Here is a 17,138-nt window from a genome sequence, read left to right on the forward strand (position 1 = left end):
GAAAAGTAGGAGGACGTCACAGGACAGAGAAAGGAACTCTGGCAGAATAAACAAGAGGAAGGCCAGAGTATTGTTGGCAGAATACAAAGAACACAATAGAAGAACACAATAATAAGAATATAAGGCCATGAATGTAGAGAAGGCGAGAGTGGACGTTTAGGATATATACACTGTACATATATGGTTTACAGAACTATTGCTGTGGAATTTCACTCTAGTTGTCTTGGGGTTCTATCTAGAGTTTATATCATGAAATGTAGACTGAATCAGTGGTGTAATCAGTTCATTAGAGAAATGGAAATTTCAGGTGGCCCTTAGAATCAGTTTCCCCAGTGGGTCCCCAGGTGTTCCTGCCCAACAAATGAGATCCTATGAATGAGAATGCACAAAATGGCAAATATGTAGGAACACAGATTGTGTTGTTTACCTGTAAAGGCAAGATTGCATAAAATAATCACTAGGCTGAGTGAAGTCCCTGAAGTTCCTTTAGCTACCAAGTAAAGCTATAGCTACAGCTCAGGGCAATCTTTAATGTCGTGATGGAGCAAGAATTTGTGGATTCTGTAGGTTTCCAACCTGCAGTTATTCCTCCTTTAATTCACATACAACTCCAGAACCAGACACTCTACTTCCTTGAAAACCTGTCTATCATTGACTTAATGCAGAGACTGACAGATAGAAACCCTTTATATCAGTCTGAGATCTTCCTCTGCATCTAATGATTAATTTGGTAATGACAGCCAAGTTGAAATAGATAATCAACTGCCATAGAACCATAAGACTTGCAAGGCCCAGTGTCCACCTTGAAAAAAGTTGTCAGAAAACCCAGAAAGAGCAAAGAAGCACCATGATGAGTCCGGCCTCTACTGGCCTCTATTATAACACATACATTGATACAGTAGCTCAGGGTTGGCAAGCAATCAAGAGTTGAGTCATCAATATTAATTCTGCTCTATAAAGCTTTTAATGGACCACAGTAGTAAGTCAACAACATCCATCCACAACATCCACAATCTCTCCAGTTTAGCAGAGGCCCATCTGCATGTAAGGGAAGTTTACTCTGTATGAGAACTGGCCCAGAGAAACTACTATATCTGTTGGCAAATGATAGGCGACTATTTAAAGGACCACTATGACCTCCAATTTTCTTTCTGAACTGTTCCTACTACAGGTGTAGTTTTGTGGTTTCTCTGTATGCTGGTAATATGTATACAGTATTTGTGTGTGTGGGGGGGGGGGGTTCCTGTAGAATTATACTTAGTACTAATGGCTACCTATATCCATGTAGGTTTATGGTATATTTACAGAGCAAACCAAGATTTATACCCTCTAAATACAAATTCAGTTAGAGTTCCTTTTTTTTAAAGGAGAACTAAACCCCAAAAATGAATATGGCTAAAACTACAATGTTTTATATACTGAACTTATTGCACGAGGCTAAAGTTTGAGCTTGTCAATAGCAGCAATGATCCAGGACTTCAAACTTGTCACAGGGGGTCACCATCTTGGAAAGTGTCTGTGACACTCACATGCTCAGTGGGCTCTGATTGGCTGTTGAGAAGCTAAGCTTAGGGCTCGTCACTAATTATCCAGCAGAAAATGAGCTTCCCTGGCTGTAATATAAGCTGATGCTACAGGTTTGCTGATTATTAAATTCTGATGCTAATTGCACTGGTTTCTGTGCTGCCATGTAGTAATTATCTGTATTAATGACTAATCAGCCTTATATTGTGACATTTCTATTCTATGTGTACTGTATATTGTGAGTGGCTCCCTAAGCTCAGTAAGTGACAGCAGCACAGAGCATGTGCAGTGAATCAGCAGAAAAGAAGATGGGGAGCTACTGGGGCATCTTTGGAGACACAGATCTTTACTGCTAAAGGGCTGTGGTTGCCTTGGGCTGGTACAGAAGCACAAAACATAATGTACAACATTTTTAGCTACTTCTTTATTTTAACTTTCCTTGTCCTTTAAAGAAACAATAAAACTAACTATAATGCCAACAATATAATTGTTGACAATATGTTATGTTCCTTTAAAAAAAAAAAAAAAACATGCTTTGTGAAGGCTGAGAGCTCATTTAAAACCAAGCATTTTGCTGAATTTTTACAATTGATCACACAGAATGGATGGGAGATAAAAACTGACAAGACGATAAATCAGACCAACGTTTCTTAGAAGCGGCTTCCCAGCGAGCTCATAAAACTGTTCATTTTAAGTTTCTCTGCTGTTCTAAAATGCTATTTTTAATAAGCGTTGGAATGTTCTTTTATGATTTCACAGCCTCCTAATGAGAAAGCAGCACGGAGAGGGGGAAAAAGGCAGGTTGACTGGCAGCCACTTCATGGAAAATATTATGGAAATCTCTTTCAAGAGTTGAGAAAATCCACAGGCGTTAATTGAATTTTATGGAAATAGAGAGGTCTGATTTGAATACGGCAAAGCGTGAAGCTCTATTTAAATTCAAAAACAAGGTTTGCATAGGAAATCCTGGAGAGATCACCAACAGAGCATGGAAATGCTGACATCTGAGCAGAACCAAGTTACCAGCATTTTCTCATTAGCTAACTAGCAGCCATAATAGCTGGGCTGATGTGAGTACATATAGGAGAGAAGGCAAAGTATTGGGCGAGCAGTTGCATGGTGTATAAGAATAGCAGGGTCTGTAGGGCAAGACTGCGATAGTAGAACAATATGGCCAAAGATGCCAACCTTCTGAAGGTGAACTACATAAAGAATTTTTCATGTATCTTACCATGCCCTGTTATGCCCAAGCACACCCAGTTACACAGGTCTGTATGGCAATTGTAGAGCACAGGGTTGGACTGGGCTGGTGGAACACTAGGAAAAAACCCAGTGGAGCCCAGAACTGATCCCCATTCCCCATGGCCGTCTGAGCTGCTCTATGACCTTCCCCACCTGATTGCAGCCACATGAAGAAATAAGTAGGTACGTGCTGGGGGGGAGGAGGAGGCTTGCACCTGGGGGTGGAGGGGCGGGGATCCCCAGTCCAACACTGGTAAAGCATTATGTGCGTATTGATGAAGGGGACCCCTGGAGTAATCTATACCTTGAAGGTGGTGTGGTCATTCCAGGGTTCCCATTGTGGGCTACATCAATAGGTGCTCCTAAAGAATCATGCAATGACCTGAGCATTTGAGATGGCACTATCCCTACTCCGACTAATAGAGCACAATTGAATCCAATTCGGAAAAGCAATTGCACCCATTTAATTAGATGATACTCCATTATGTAAATACGTACTGCTGGAATTGTGGGGTGAATGGTGCATTCTGGTGAAAAAAGTAGCAAATTGCATCCAAAATTGCACTTGAAACATTGTGTTTCTAAATGAGCCCTCTAATATCAATGTTCCCTAACTCTGACCCCCAGCACCCTCCTCATGTTTGGGGTGACGTTTACAGGAAGCTAGGAATTAATGATTTTAATAAATGGCAAAAAGTCCCAGGAGTGCAACTAAACTACTGGTGGTCCTAATAACAGATAGATCAGACTGTGTATATCAAGGCAATATCGAAGGAAAACATTTCCCAGTACTGGAAAATTCCAGATGGCCACGGCTTGAAGGAGGATCTGAGGGATCATAAGGAAATATATATCTGCAAGAAGAGTGATGGGTACAGGGACTTACCTTACTGCAAAAGTGGTAGGGGCTCATACATAAAGCATTTCCAGGAGATTCAAACAAACGTGCAACTGTGTATGAAAGGGGCAGAGTAGATGGACTGATTGTATTTTTCCACCATCAAATTTGATGATGCAAATGGAAGGATCCTTTAACTTCCCATATAGCACAAGAAGCAAATAGAGGTGATGTATTTCCCATCTAATGCAGTTTTCCATGGCTGTTTCTGTTACTATTTTGCCATCAAAATAACCTTATGAAACTCTTAATTTCTGCGGGCAACCATTTTGGAAGACCCCTAAAATTCCCAGCAAACTGTACCAAATGTGTAATGATCAATTAAGACTGTCCAAAAGAGGGTCTGTCTATCTATATATCCTTCTATATCTATCTAGCCTGGCTGTGTCTCTTTCTATATATGTCTCATCTATCTATCCATCTATCCTTCATCCATCTATCCATCCATCCATCCATCTATCCATTATCTGTCTCACTATCTATCATTCTATCTATCTATCTATCTATCTATCTATCTATCTATCTATCTATCATCTATCTATCTATCTATCTATCATCTATCTATCTATCTATCTATCATCTCTCTGTCTATCTACAGTACCTATCCATCCTTTATCTATCTCGCTATCTATGTCTATCTACCTATCTATCTAGCCATCCATCCATATCTATCATTATATATCTATCTACCTATCCATGTCTCCCTCTCTCTGTAAATGACATTTTGTAACCTCTTCACTTTCCCCGTAAAATGATGAAATATTAATGTTGATTCACATGCCTCTGATATCAGTAGATGCTGGGTTACCTGGGTGGGGGGTATAAGCAATACTTCTGAAATATTTAGACCTAGCTTAATTGGTACTGTTTGTTACTCAATACTTGCTCCTTTTCTTTTGCCAAAGGAGTTCAAACACAGACAAGTTAGCTTGACATTTTTGCACAGAACCAGAGATGTGTGTGTGTGTTGGGTTAGCATTGCCGGGGGGGTTACATTAATCAATTCTGTCCAAATAAAGCCCCCCAGTATTTTCTTGATGTTTGTACTATAAATCTACATTTGCTCACAAAAGGTTTCTGAATATGGGGGTGATTCTCTGTAGCCTACCCTAAACCTTGCCTTCCATTTAAAAATTTGTATTGGGGTACATTTTTGTTCTTATAGTACATTGTTCTTATATTTCTGCTAAGCAGTTGTCATTACCCTTTAGGAAACCCCTGCAAACACATGAACAACATACAAACTCCTTGCAGAGAGCACCCTGGCTGGAATCAAACCTGGGACCCCGGCAGTACAAGGCAGTGGTGCATCTCAAATTCATTTATTAGATGCAGTTCATGGCTCTAATAACAGCCCAGGTTTAAGAAGTGACAGATGAAATACTGCATTACAGTAAAACTGACAAAAAAACAATAATAAGGAGAGAGCAGACAACAACAATTAATTCAAACACATCCATAACTCCTAGATTTCATAAGAATGCATTGGCACAAAGACCATGTTTGATATGATAAAAATATAGTCTTTTCCAAAATACCTGCTGACATGATTATAATTAGCTACAGTTGTGGGACACCTGCAGCTATGTGATATAGTATATATATATATATATATATATATATATATATATATATATATATATATATATATATATATATATATATATATATATAGCTGGGTCTCTTACAAGCATTTAATTAAGAGGGTAAGGACTCACCGCACTCATGGCTGCTTTGGAATGGGAATCCTCAGGATCACCGCTTGCTTTCCACTAAGAACAGACAGAGCTACAGTATAATGTAGTTAGATTTTCTCTTTAAAGGGGTTACCCTGGAGCATCACTAAATCACTCAGCCAATAGGAATCCACCCAGCCAAGGAACGGTGGCTCCTCATCCTCAAGCAGAAGGAGACACCTACTGTCCAACTGGGATTATTTCAGCCTAGAATATTATAGCAAGTGCCTTTCTGGAATAAACAAAATCCAGTACAATAATCATTCTCATTACACAACACAATGTAAATAACAGATTTCAATAGAAAAGTGATAGGGTCTTCCAGGCAACGTCCGTTTATAAACAAAGCACAGGGACCGTGATACTCATAAAGGAGGATGATAATAATAAAATGAATCCTTTCTGCATGTATTTATAATGATCTGACATGGCATGGAATGTGGAAAGCACTGGAGATAATTCATTCCTGTTTCCGTGAATGTATTTGAATAATAAAACAGCGTATGGGGTTGAGCAGCACCTTCGTTTGCATAACCTTATTATAGGAACAATTTCCATCCGCTCACATTTTGATACATTAACATGAATAAAGGCAGAGCTGCACACTGTATGCTCTTTATCACAGGCTCCAATGTTATTTCTGTTGCCTTCTTTCTAAAGGGGTCTTTAGTGGGGGTTTGAAAATAAAAAAGTGACAGCCCTGGGCACAGAGAGGCAACAGTTATAGGTAGGAGGAGGGATAATAAGCGTAACAGGGAAGGGGGGGGGGCAATTTGACACCAGTGCAATAAAGGAACAAGCTTGCCCAACCCAAAGGCTAAACACTATTTATAGACTGAGTTAGTGCTAAGGGGGCAAAATCGTTCCCCAGGATATAGTTGACATTGAGCACAAGGAACTGAGCACAGCATGGAGGCATCACAGTCCTATACAGGGCTCCATTGCACCATGCAATTGTTGGCATTCCCAAGCCCTTGTGCCTCAAAGAATTGCAAACTAGATGGCCTCCAATTGGTGCCCACATGCTGCCCACAGCCTGTCCCCCTGTGGAATTCAGTGCTGCTGAACATAGATTGCACAGTATTTATGAGGAAAGTACACAAACCTGTGTCCAAAGGGAAAGTCAACCTGAGCAGGGTGCAAAGTAGCGAAAAGCATAGTCTTCTGCACCATTCTCTTGTACTTTTCACCTGCCCATGTTTCATAAATGAGTCCCCTAGTCCTTCCCATGCTTTGAGTTACTGGGATCTTCTAACATGCTTTCCTGGCCCATCCATTCTGTTACCCTTCTCAGTTGGATGTGTTTTTCTACCCAGTAGTGGATTATGGGACCCTTGTACATTTGTTCGCCCTTCACTGCCGTGATGATAGTGGAGCCATACTGCAAAAGTACCCCCGTGATGTAAAACAACGGAGTTAGTGTTCCTCACACTCTTCCCCAAAGCCCCATCTTCTTGCATGCAATGCACAAAATGAGATGAAATTGTATCTATTGCCTGGCATTATAGCATGAATTCTATGCCTTGGGCATTTTAGTGTTCCAGATATATCAATAAAGTCTGCTCCATCTGTACACATACAGCCAGATGCCTCATCTCTACAGTCATTAGCAAGGCAGTATTCCTGGGTGTTACTGGGTCAGAGAAATCTGAATTCATTATGGGTCTGTCTGTAACTAGAGAATCACAAACACATTGTATCAGCTCTACCCGGCCCATAGCCCTGGAGCAATCCAAGCATTATTCATTTAAGTGTATTGCATTGATTTCCCAGCACAAAGAAACTGTTATTTTCACTCTGCAATTCAACCATCACAAAATCTGCCAAAGGTATTGTCGTTACTCTCTCCGTAACAAAAGAAGGTTTCACGGAAAAATAGATGCAGAGCAAAACGAATTCTGAGTTTATTGCAATGTGTTGCTAGGGGAAACCCGATGAATTAATTTCAAGGACCAAAACCCTTTTCTAAGTGGCGGGCCTAGAGAGCTTTTTTAAAAATTAACAAGCAATACTATGGCACCCTTTAGGGCACAAGGAGCTTCTTTTGCAAAATAGGGTGTTTACCTAGACGTTTGGCTCATATGGCTTATACCATCCCCTCATGTGACTCCAGTAAAACAGATCATTATCCCATCTAGTGGGATATTGCAGTGGGACAACATTTCACTGAGCCCCTGAAATATTAATGATGGAATGTAGTAACATCATTAGTGGAAAACAGGTTGTTAGTAGCCTCAAGGCATGGTCAAGGCATAAAGGAAAAGCCAGTGATCCACAAAACCCTAATTCTCAAGCTTTCCCAATAATATATCTCATTGGGACCCCCAAATACCCATTCAACCTGCTCTTATGAATAGGATCCAAGTGCATATATTAATACTAGGAGGTAAGCACCAACCTAGATGTGCTGATATTTCCACTAACAAGTTGCATCAATAGGTGATGTGACTTATGAGGGATGTCTAAAGCAAAAGCCATTATTTATGCTGTGTGCCCAAGAATTCCAGCCATTCCAAGACAAATACAGGGGATATTGCATCATTTGCAAATTTAGTGTTGGACTGTTCCATCAGGATACCATGAAAACTCTTGGTGGGCGCCTACTCACCCAACCATTGGTCTTGTATGCTGATAGCATGGCCACCCCACCACTTTTATATGAGACAAATATATATGGGGAATGGAGGGAAAAATAGATGATGGTGTATAAGGAGAAGCATTAAAGAGAATAACAAAGTGAAGAGATGGGGAATAATTATTTGGAGAGTTGAGTTGGGGTCTAAAGTGTTCTGATGGGCCAGATAGACTTTATATAGTTATGGCATTCAATGACAAATGTAGGGTGCTGGATTCCCTCTACTCTAAAGACCCCCTGGAAAACTTGGCCAGCACACCAAGACATAATACTCATCATCAGGTCTACTCATCAAGCCTTCTCACACCTCGGTCCTGAGCGCATTTGATTGGCTGATAGCAATAATACCAATACACAATAGAGAAGAAGCAATTATTTTGTGCATTACTTATTTTGCAGAAGTAGGATTTAGGATCATGTTCTTAATGACATCATTTCCATTTGTTACTGGTGTTTTCCAGGGAAGCTAATGTTATTACTTATGGGCTCACGCTGCACCATGAGGTCCAGGAACATAGAAGCCATCCATTCAATTAAATTGAACAAGTTACGACTTTAGAGAAACAGACAAGCACTTCTGTCCCAGTGATTTTTACATCTCTGTCAATGAATGTAATTATGGGGAAAAGGGGGAAGGTGCTTCCTAAAGCAAAGGAAATAATAAGTCTAAATTTGTATTTTATTTTTTTTCAGTCTTGCCTGTGACATAAATAATTGCTATTGGATGATGCAGCTCTTTCCCCAGAGCAGGGGTCGGCTGTTTCCAGGCTCTGTATTTATCACTCGCTACATCAGCAACATGCAAATGGATATCAATACCTAGAGAAAGAAATAGCAAGTCGGCCTAAAAGAAACTGTCGAAATAGCTCTTGAATTAGAGTAAAAAGGAGACATAAATCAAGTTTGAATTATTACACTGATTAAAAGGTTGAGGGTTCTACACAATGTCAGATTGATCTACTAAGATTTAGTGTCCTTGGATCAATCGGCAGGATATTAACTTTGCTAGGGGATATTTTCTATGTAATGGTGTAAGAGACCCATACACCCTGCTTACAGTATATAATATCATGTTCTTTATTCTCTATAATGCAAAGAACATTAATTAAAGGTACTAATATGGAATAACAATAAGAGAAGAGGGTTATTTACTAATGCACCAACAATTATGGGTGCTCAAAAATGCTTGTAATTGCCAGTATTGAACTGGGATGTGCTGGGCCCATTGGGGCTGCAACATCAAGGGCCCATCTTGTGTCCTCAAGGGCCTCCTCCCGACTCTTACCCCTCCCCCAACCGCCTTGCACAGCATATCGCTTACCTCTTTTGGATTGTTTATCTTCTGGCTGCGGGAGAATGGGGCAAAGTCTACGGAATCCACAAGGAGCAGATCTGGGTAACCAGGGGCCCTTGCGTTTTTTTTCCCGGCATCCTGCCAACCCAGGCCGACCCTGGTAGGGACCTCATGGACCTCTTGAATGCAAGGTCAGATAGGAAATAGGGAATTATCTAGCCCCTATTGCATTTGCTTTCTGACTTATTCGATATAAGTTTCCTTTTGAGGTCCAACATATGATCAGGGTCATGGAGGTGCATTTAAAATACACCACCCAATAATTGCAAGTATTAGTTTCAAGGTATGGCAAAATAATTTATTTCCAGGGCACCTGGAACCCCTTGTAGGAAGAACAGATAGGAACATAGGGAATAGCTCCTAATGCAGTTGATTTCTGACTTATTCCTTTTAAGTTTCCTTTTGAGGTCCAACATACCACAAGGGTCATGGAGGTGTGCTTTGAAATACACCACACAATTATTGAGAGTATTGAGAGTATTTAAGAAGCATATTTGGTTTCAGGGCAGGTCTAAAAAGACAATTTTCCAGGACCCCAGGAACCACTCCTAAGGAAGGGCAGATTGGAAAATAGGGAATAATCTAGCCCCTGTTGTAATTGCTTTCTGACTTATTTCATTTAAGTTTCCTTTCGAAGTCCAACATTCAACCAGGGTCGTATGTTGGACCTCTGTTGAGATTGTCTATCCTGGACCACACACATTCACATTAGCACCTCGCTGCCCATTGTACGGTCCATGATAGCAAATCTGAACAGTTCTATTTTATAGTCAAAAATGAGAATGTAACATGGCCAGGGTGGCAGAAATAAGTCAACAGCTCGGGTCATGGCTGTGCATTATAAAAATTTTTTTACCTTAACCATAGTTTTTCTACCTTTCCCTTTAAATGGAAAGCACAGAATGTTGTATCCAACACTACTGATGCAACTTGAAACATTTTTCATATACATTTTGTAATGTGGAATGCTTCACCGCCTACAAACAAAACATCATTGAAATTTGTTTAATCTATGTGTCGGGTTGAAGAAAATTCTTTTGGGAATATGGACAAAAGTCATCCAGATGGTACTTTCTTCTGAGAATGTTTGTAAAAGTTGTTGAAATGCTGTTTAAATAATGGGGTCTCTGCAGTTTATAATTATTTAAATTTCAAAATAGAGAATTAAAACTTTTTTACTTTCCTACTTCCTTCTCTATCATCGAGTTCATGTTTTTGCTGGTCAAAAGTGTTACTTTTTATCCCATTGGAGAGAGAACATGACATAAAGAAATATCTTAAGTGCCTAATGGAATTTTTAGATAATTTAAAGTACATTTTTGAATGGAGGCCAGATGAATTTTTTGTATTCCCCCACATGTGCTGGGAGGGTTTCTTTGCAAACTGAGGCATGGTCATATTTTGTTCCAGCTACATCTTACATTACATGGTATCATTTTCTTCTGGAAGGCATTTCTGGGTTGCAATGCAGCCTATCTGCCATTCGCCCCAGTATGATTTTGTGACCCAAATGGTCCTGTAATTCAGGGCATGTCCTGGCTCCTTATAGCACTTTGATGCACTGTTGGAAGATCACTAGTCTCTTCCTGGTTGAACCTTTAGCAATGTTTTCATAATGCAGTGGTACCCACCTATAAACATTAAACCCTTATTGGATAAAGAACACATATCTTCAAAAACGACACCCAAGCTCATGTAAAAATGACCAAAGTATGACGCACTGGTGCAGGCTGGGGCACTTACCGGTAAGGAAAAAACCTTTAACCACTGCTTTATTTATACTCTTATGGAAACATTGTAGTTGACACCTTATCCTTTCTCCCATCACTGTTGCTATCCAGAGAGCTACGAAGAGATAACATGATACTCAGAGCAGGTGTCAGTTCTTCATAAGCTTAGGTAGTCTCTGCTCAGATCACCATCCAGTGAAGGATGTGCCCTGCTAATAGAAACAGATGCCTGAATATGGACTTTTTATTTGAAAACCCAGCATTTCAGCATTTCAGTTTCTATGACAGGATTAAATGGGACATTTAGAAAACAAACACCAAGAGAAACTTCAAAGCCCAATGAAATCATTTAATAGGTTTCCAAATATCTCATGTACAAGTAAAACAAAGTGGTGCAATAGCTTGCAGAACGGGGCTTCTAAGCAGCAATATCTGCATGCAGTTAAGTTTGTTCTTCCCATGTTTACACGGATTCCCTTCCCATATTCTGGTGTTTTCTCCAGTCCTAGATCTTACAGTTGGATGCTGTTGAAGTTTATCAGAGCGTGTGCCAGGAGTCTATCATTAGTCCAAAATTCTAGGCTCATTGTGAAGTTCAATACATTGATGCACAACTAGGGGAGGGACTGATGTAAAAAAAAAAACTTTCGGTGTTGGGAACTATGGGCTATCGGTACAGTATGTAAATACTAACAGTACAGTATGTCAGTTCAAATATTGATGGCGGGGGGAAGACTCAGTGTCCTTCCAAGAAATTTGAAGGTCTTCATATACATGTGTATATATATATATATATATATATATATATATATATATATATATATATATATATATATATATATATATATATATATATAAATATATAGTGAATTTATAGGTACCACTGCCAATTTGAAGCCCAATTCAAAGCACTTGGAGGGCTTCTCTCTGACTATGCTATTAATATAATAGTTGCCTGCTATATCTTCTGAAACCTGTATTATGCACAGCTATACTTGGTCAGCTATTCAGCTTGTGTGGGAGCTACTTCCCAGTTAAGTTTATCCTTAGGTTATATGGATTAACCCTCTTAATCACTTGCTCTTCATGTCTACTGGTAGTTTCCTCTTTGGAGATCTACATTAGCCATAGTTATATAAAACATCATGTCAGGTGAATGAGTGATGTTCAGCACCCTTCTAGTTGCTGCTACCATATATTATATTTGTCCAAGACAGAACCAATTCTGTTCACCCCCCCTGTCATCCATAAAATTCCAGAAATACTTATCTTATTAATGTTTAATACATATGCACATTCAACATTTTTCCTTCCCTGGCATTCTTTTTTTCCTACTACAAGAGTTCCTCCCAGTCTACAAAGGACCTCTATAGTAATTCTCATCCTCATTTAGCTTTGCTCTATTTCCACTCATGGAGTTTAGGAAAAGGTCAGCAAGCACTCCGGAAACCTCTTGTAGTAAGTAAAAGTTATTGCTTTATTTCAAAATACATTAAAACCATTGCATCCTGACGCGTTTCGTATCTAAGCGATACGTAGTCATAGGCATAATTTCACAGAAACTTCTAACGGCTTTTTAAAGGAGTTTTAAGGAAATGACATCATCCTACGCTAGTAATCCGATCAAAGCCGGTATTTAACATTCATTGGAAACTCCTGATATTAACTATTTCAAAGCTGTAGTGCACCTTAAAATGCCGCTTTTAAACAGATGATCTTAAAACCTTTATATTATAAGGAAAAAATGTTATTGAAAAAAAGCTCATCAAAGAAATAAAATAGAACCTACGAGAAATACATATATAATAATATAATGATGTAGTATAATAATCAGCTCTGTTGAAAACCAAAGAATTAGATTGCTTCACGCTTAAATCTTTTTTTCTTTTTAAATATATATAATAAATCCATAGGATTTCAGAGCATATTTTATCAATTAAAATTCTTTTTATTAACTCTTATTTATTTTTCGGCAAACATTTTAAGCCAAAACTATGTACGGTTCTATATTTCCACTCATTCATAAAGCACTCATTCATAAAACACTATGAGTTTCTGCTACAAGTTGAAGTATATGACACCAAATATCACATTTGTCAATTTTCTGACTCCTAATTGACAAAAGCCCACACATTGTGTCTTGTACCCAACTGCTCCTCAAGTGATTTGGCTCATTAAGATAGTGGAGCAGATGAGTCTTGCAAAGGGGTCATGTCCTTGACTCCTCCTAACATTAATTTCAATAGGTGTCAATATAGATAGTGATATACTTATTGAAGCCATCAACAGTATTCCTTTCTTTGACGTGGAGGGACCATAAGCACACCAGTAAATAGAAGACCACTAAATAAAACATACACATTCCTTAGTCAAGCAATATAGCAGTACCTCTTATTTATACGTATAAGTATGCATACATGGTATGACTCTACACATTAGCCACAGCATCTGTTTCAATGTCAATCTATGCCTGTCTCTGTCTCTGTCTTCATCCAGTGCAACAAACCCCTTAAATAAACATCTTTATGTATAGATAATCTTCTGTATCTTATTAAGTCTTTCCCTCCCAACACTCAGTTTAGTTTTCCTCACAGGAGCACATGTATAGGAATGATCTATTATTTTTTGGTAGCTTAGTTTACCAGAGGATGAAAAACAGAAGGGATTTTTTCAAGCATTCCACACTTCTGACAAGGTGGTTGGAGATACTTTGCTTGCTAGGACGCTATCTTGAAGATGTGAAGCCTCATCTGATCTTAATTGTCCAAAGGTGTGCTCCATGAGATGGAAACTCATAGAATAGTTATTGGTTAAGATAAGATTGATGAGAAGGAAGAATGGCCATGACTTATCATTTACTGTTTCAATGCATCTTTCCCCAAGTCTACCTTTCCACTTGAGCATGGCTTCCCTAGCTGAGGATGGGAGTTCCACTGTGACATGCTATTTTCATGATGAGTTGAGCTACAGATGAATCCTTTTGCTGGCACAGGTTCAAATGGCTCTACAGTCAGTGGGTGTACTTACTCCAGCTTTACTTCATATTTGCTATGACACTTTTGCCTCCAGGTATATCAGACCACACCATGGACCATATCACCTTTTAAGGACATTATCAGATAGAGGGAGGAGCTGTGAGATGCAACATTGACAATGGCAGTTTAATACAAGACTGAATCTAAAAAGTATCATAAATATTTTAAAATGGTATGAAGGTTCTTAAGGAAGAATAGTGATGGGCGAATTCACTGAGAATTTGCGTGATTCGCTGCCAGCAAATAAATTCGTGAAACGGTTGCGAAAAAAATGGACGCTGGCGTCAAAAACTGCCGCCGACATAAAAAAAACGGACGGCGGCATCAAAAACGGACGCCGGCATCAAAAACAGCCATTTCGTGAATTTTTCATTGTTTTGCGAAATTTGCAGGAAATTCCCACATTTTTCGGCGAAGCGAAATGACGCAAATTCGCACATCAATTACTGTTAAACACTGATCTAAGGACACAATTATAGACATAAGGCAACGTGACTCTTTAAACAATGCTCTGTTGAAATCACACTTACTCCCTTATTAATTCCTTCCTTAGTCCTGCATAAATCCCTCTGAAATTTATACAATTGCTTCTCTGTACATATCTCCAAACAGAATCTCAGAAGTTTGCCTGAATGGTGTACAGTGGTGTTAGATGTCCATGTTACAGACATGTCTACACCATGTGAGTTTTATCTCTGTCTTCAAATGTGGACATCCATACGTTTAATGATTTAGAGCATGTGCTCTGCAAAGGGGCTAGATAAGGGTACTGCAATGTGTACAGTCTTATCGGACATTTACACCTTCCATGCATTCTAAATTATTTCAAATCATTGACAGTTCAGGCAGAAAGCAACATGCCCTCCTCTGCACATGTCCTACATGCTCTACAAAAGCTACTAATACGCTAAGGTGCTACAAGCAATTTCCCATGGATTTTCTAAATCAGACTTAGAAAGTGGTCTGATTTCAGTTACATTTTGCAGAATAACTGTCTTCTATATGCATAGTGGACAGAAGAAGAAGGACGTCAAAGGAAAATGCTATTCATGATTGCAATTTAGGTGGCATGTGAAAATGATTTTTACTTTTTTTTTAATATTTGTTGGTCTAAAAGTATTCATAATGTGTTTTTTATATAAAGATCATGGGCAATCTGCTCATTCCCTTGCCTTGTAGTTACACAACTGTATGTAGGTGCTATGTAGATGTTTGTTAATAATAATAAATAAAATAATAAAATAAAGCTGATGTGGAATTGATGACTTGGGTCATAAATTCACATCTATCAAACAACCCCCTAGACCAGGAGTCCCCAACCTTTTTTTACTTGTAAGCCACATTTAAATGTAAAAAAGAGTTGGAGAGCAACACAAGTATGGAAAAGCCCATGGGGATGTCAAATAAGGCCTGTAATTGGCTGTCTGGTAGCCCCTATGTGGACTGGTAGCCTACAGGAGGCTCTGTTTGGCAGTCCACCTGGTTTTTATGCAAAAACAAAACTTTCCTCCAAGCCAGGAATTCAAAAATAAGCACCTACTTTGAAGCCACTGGGAGCAACACCCAAAGGGTTGGTGAGTAACATGTTGCTTGGGAGCTACTGGTTGGGAACCACTGCCCTTCTCACAACATCTGCAGTATATGCCATTATTAAACCGACTATAGATCACAATCTCCGGAATGAAGGAATGTCCAGATGGCTAAAGGTGATTCCAAATTTCACAGTTGCCCAAATCCCCACAGCCTATGCTAATCACACAAACGCCCTGTCAGCAGGATGGCCTTTAGACTCCTCCATAGATCTTATGTTTCACCTTAGATAGCACACAAAATAGGCATAATAAACTCACCTTACTGTATAAAATGTAATCACACGATGGCACCCTGCCCTTTGGACATGTACTAGATTTAATGTCATATGGGAAGAAGTTTTATTACAGATCATTGATCTTTGAGAAACGCACAAATATTGTTAGGGTTATATCCCAAACCCACAGACAGCAACAATAGACTAGCAGAAATTTTCATCTTATAGTAATTACAAAGATACTGGAATGCTGGACCTCCACGCAACCACCTTCAAAACAATTATGGGAACGTAAACTATTTTACACAATGCTGTGGGTATTGGCATTACAAGATAAGGAATCCAAAGGTTCTTTATTCTACAATATTTGGAACAAATACCAGAACACTCTGGAAATAAAACAGTTTCAACTAAATAATAACACTACAGGTATTGGAGCCATTCTCCATAAACTGTATCCGGAAACCATTTATCCTTATCTTTACAGGTAGCCAATCCCCCACAGAGCCTAAATTAAGGGAATGATGTTAATTATTAAAAATGATTTCCTTTTTCTCTGTAACAATAAAACTTGAGAGAGAGTCTGAAGAGCAGAACACTCACCACAAAAAAGTGCAACAAATCCCAGGTACTGGTGCAAAAATTAATATCAGCATGAATTACATGGAGCACTCATGGTTCTTAGTTTATGTGCAAAAATCTAATGATGTAAGTCAATGTTTCGGTCCTACACAGATGATCTTTATGATGATGCCTTCATGGTGATGTCTTGATAAAGGTCCTCTGTGTAGGACCGAAACGTTGAATTACACCATTAAATATTTGCACATACGTCCTATGAGTGCTCTGTGTCCTTCATGCTTTTATATATATATATATATATATATATATATATATAATAGAATTTGAACAGAAACCTGTTTAACAATAATAGATTGTTCCAGAGGACACAGGTTTTTTTTTTTCTGACAAAACAGAGGTTTCATCATTAGAGACAAGTCTTTCTGATGAGGGCAGAAGACTCTGGAATTCCACAACAAAGGAGACAGTCCTAACAATTATGTCCAGAAAGTCCCATAGGGTTGTTTTCTTTCTTCTTTTATTTTGACAAAGAAAAAAAATACAAGGTTACTGGTAATAATAATTGAATGGAAATACAAGTCTTCATGGCCTTTGA

The sequence above is a fragment of the Xenopus laevis genome, chromosome 2L (genome assembly GCF_017654675.1).
Source record: "Xenopus laevis strain J_2021 chromosome 2L, Xenopus_laevis_v10.1, whole genome shotgun sequence".
NCBI classification, from domain to species: domain Eukaryota; kingdom Metazoa; phylum Chordata; class Amphibia; order Anura; family Pipidae; genus Xenopus; species Xenopus laevis.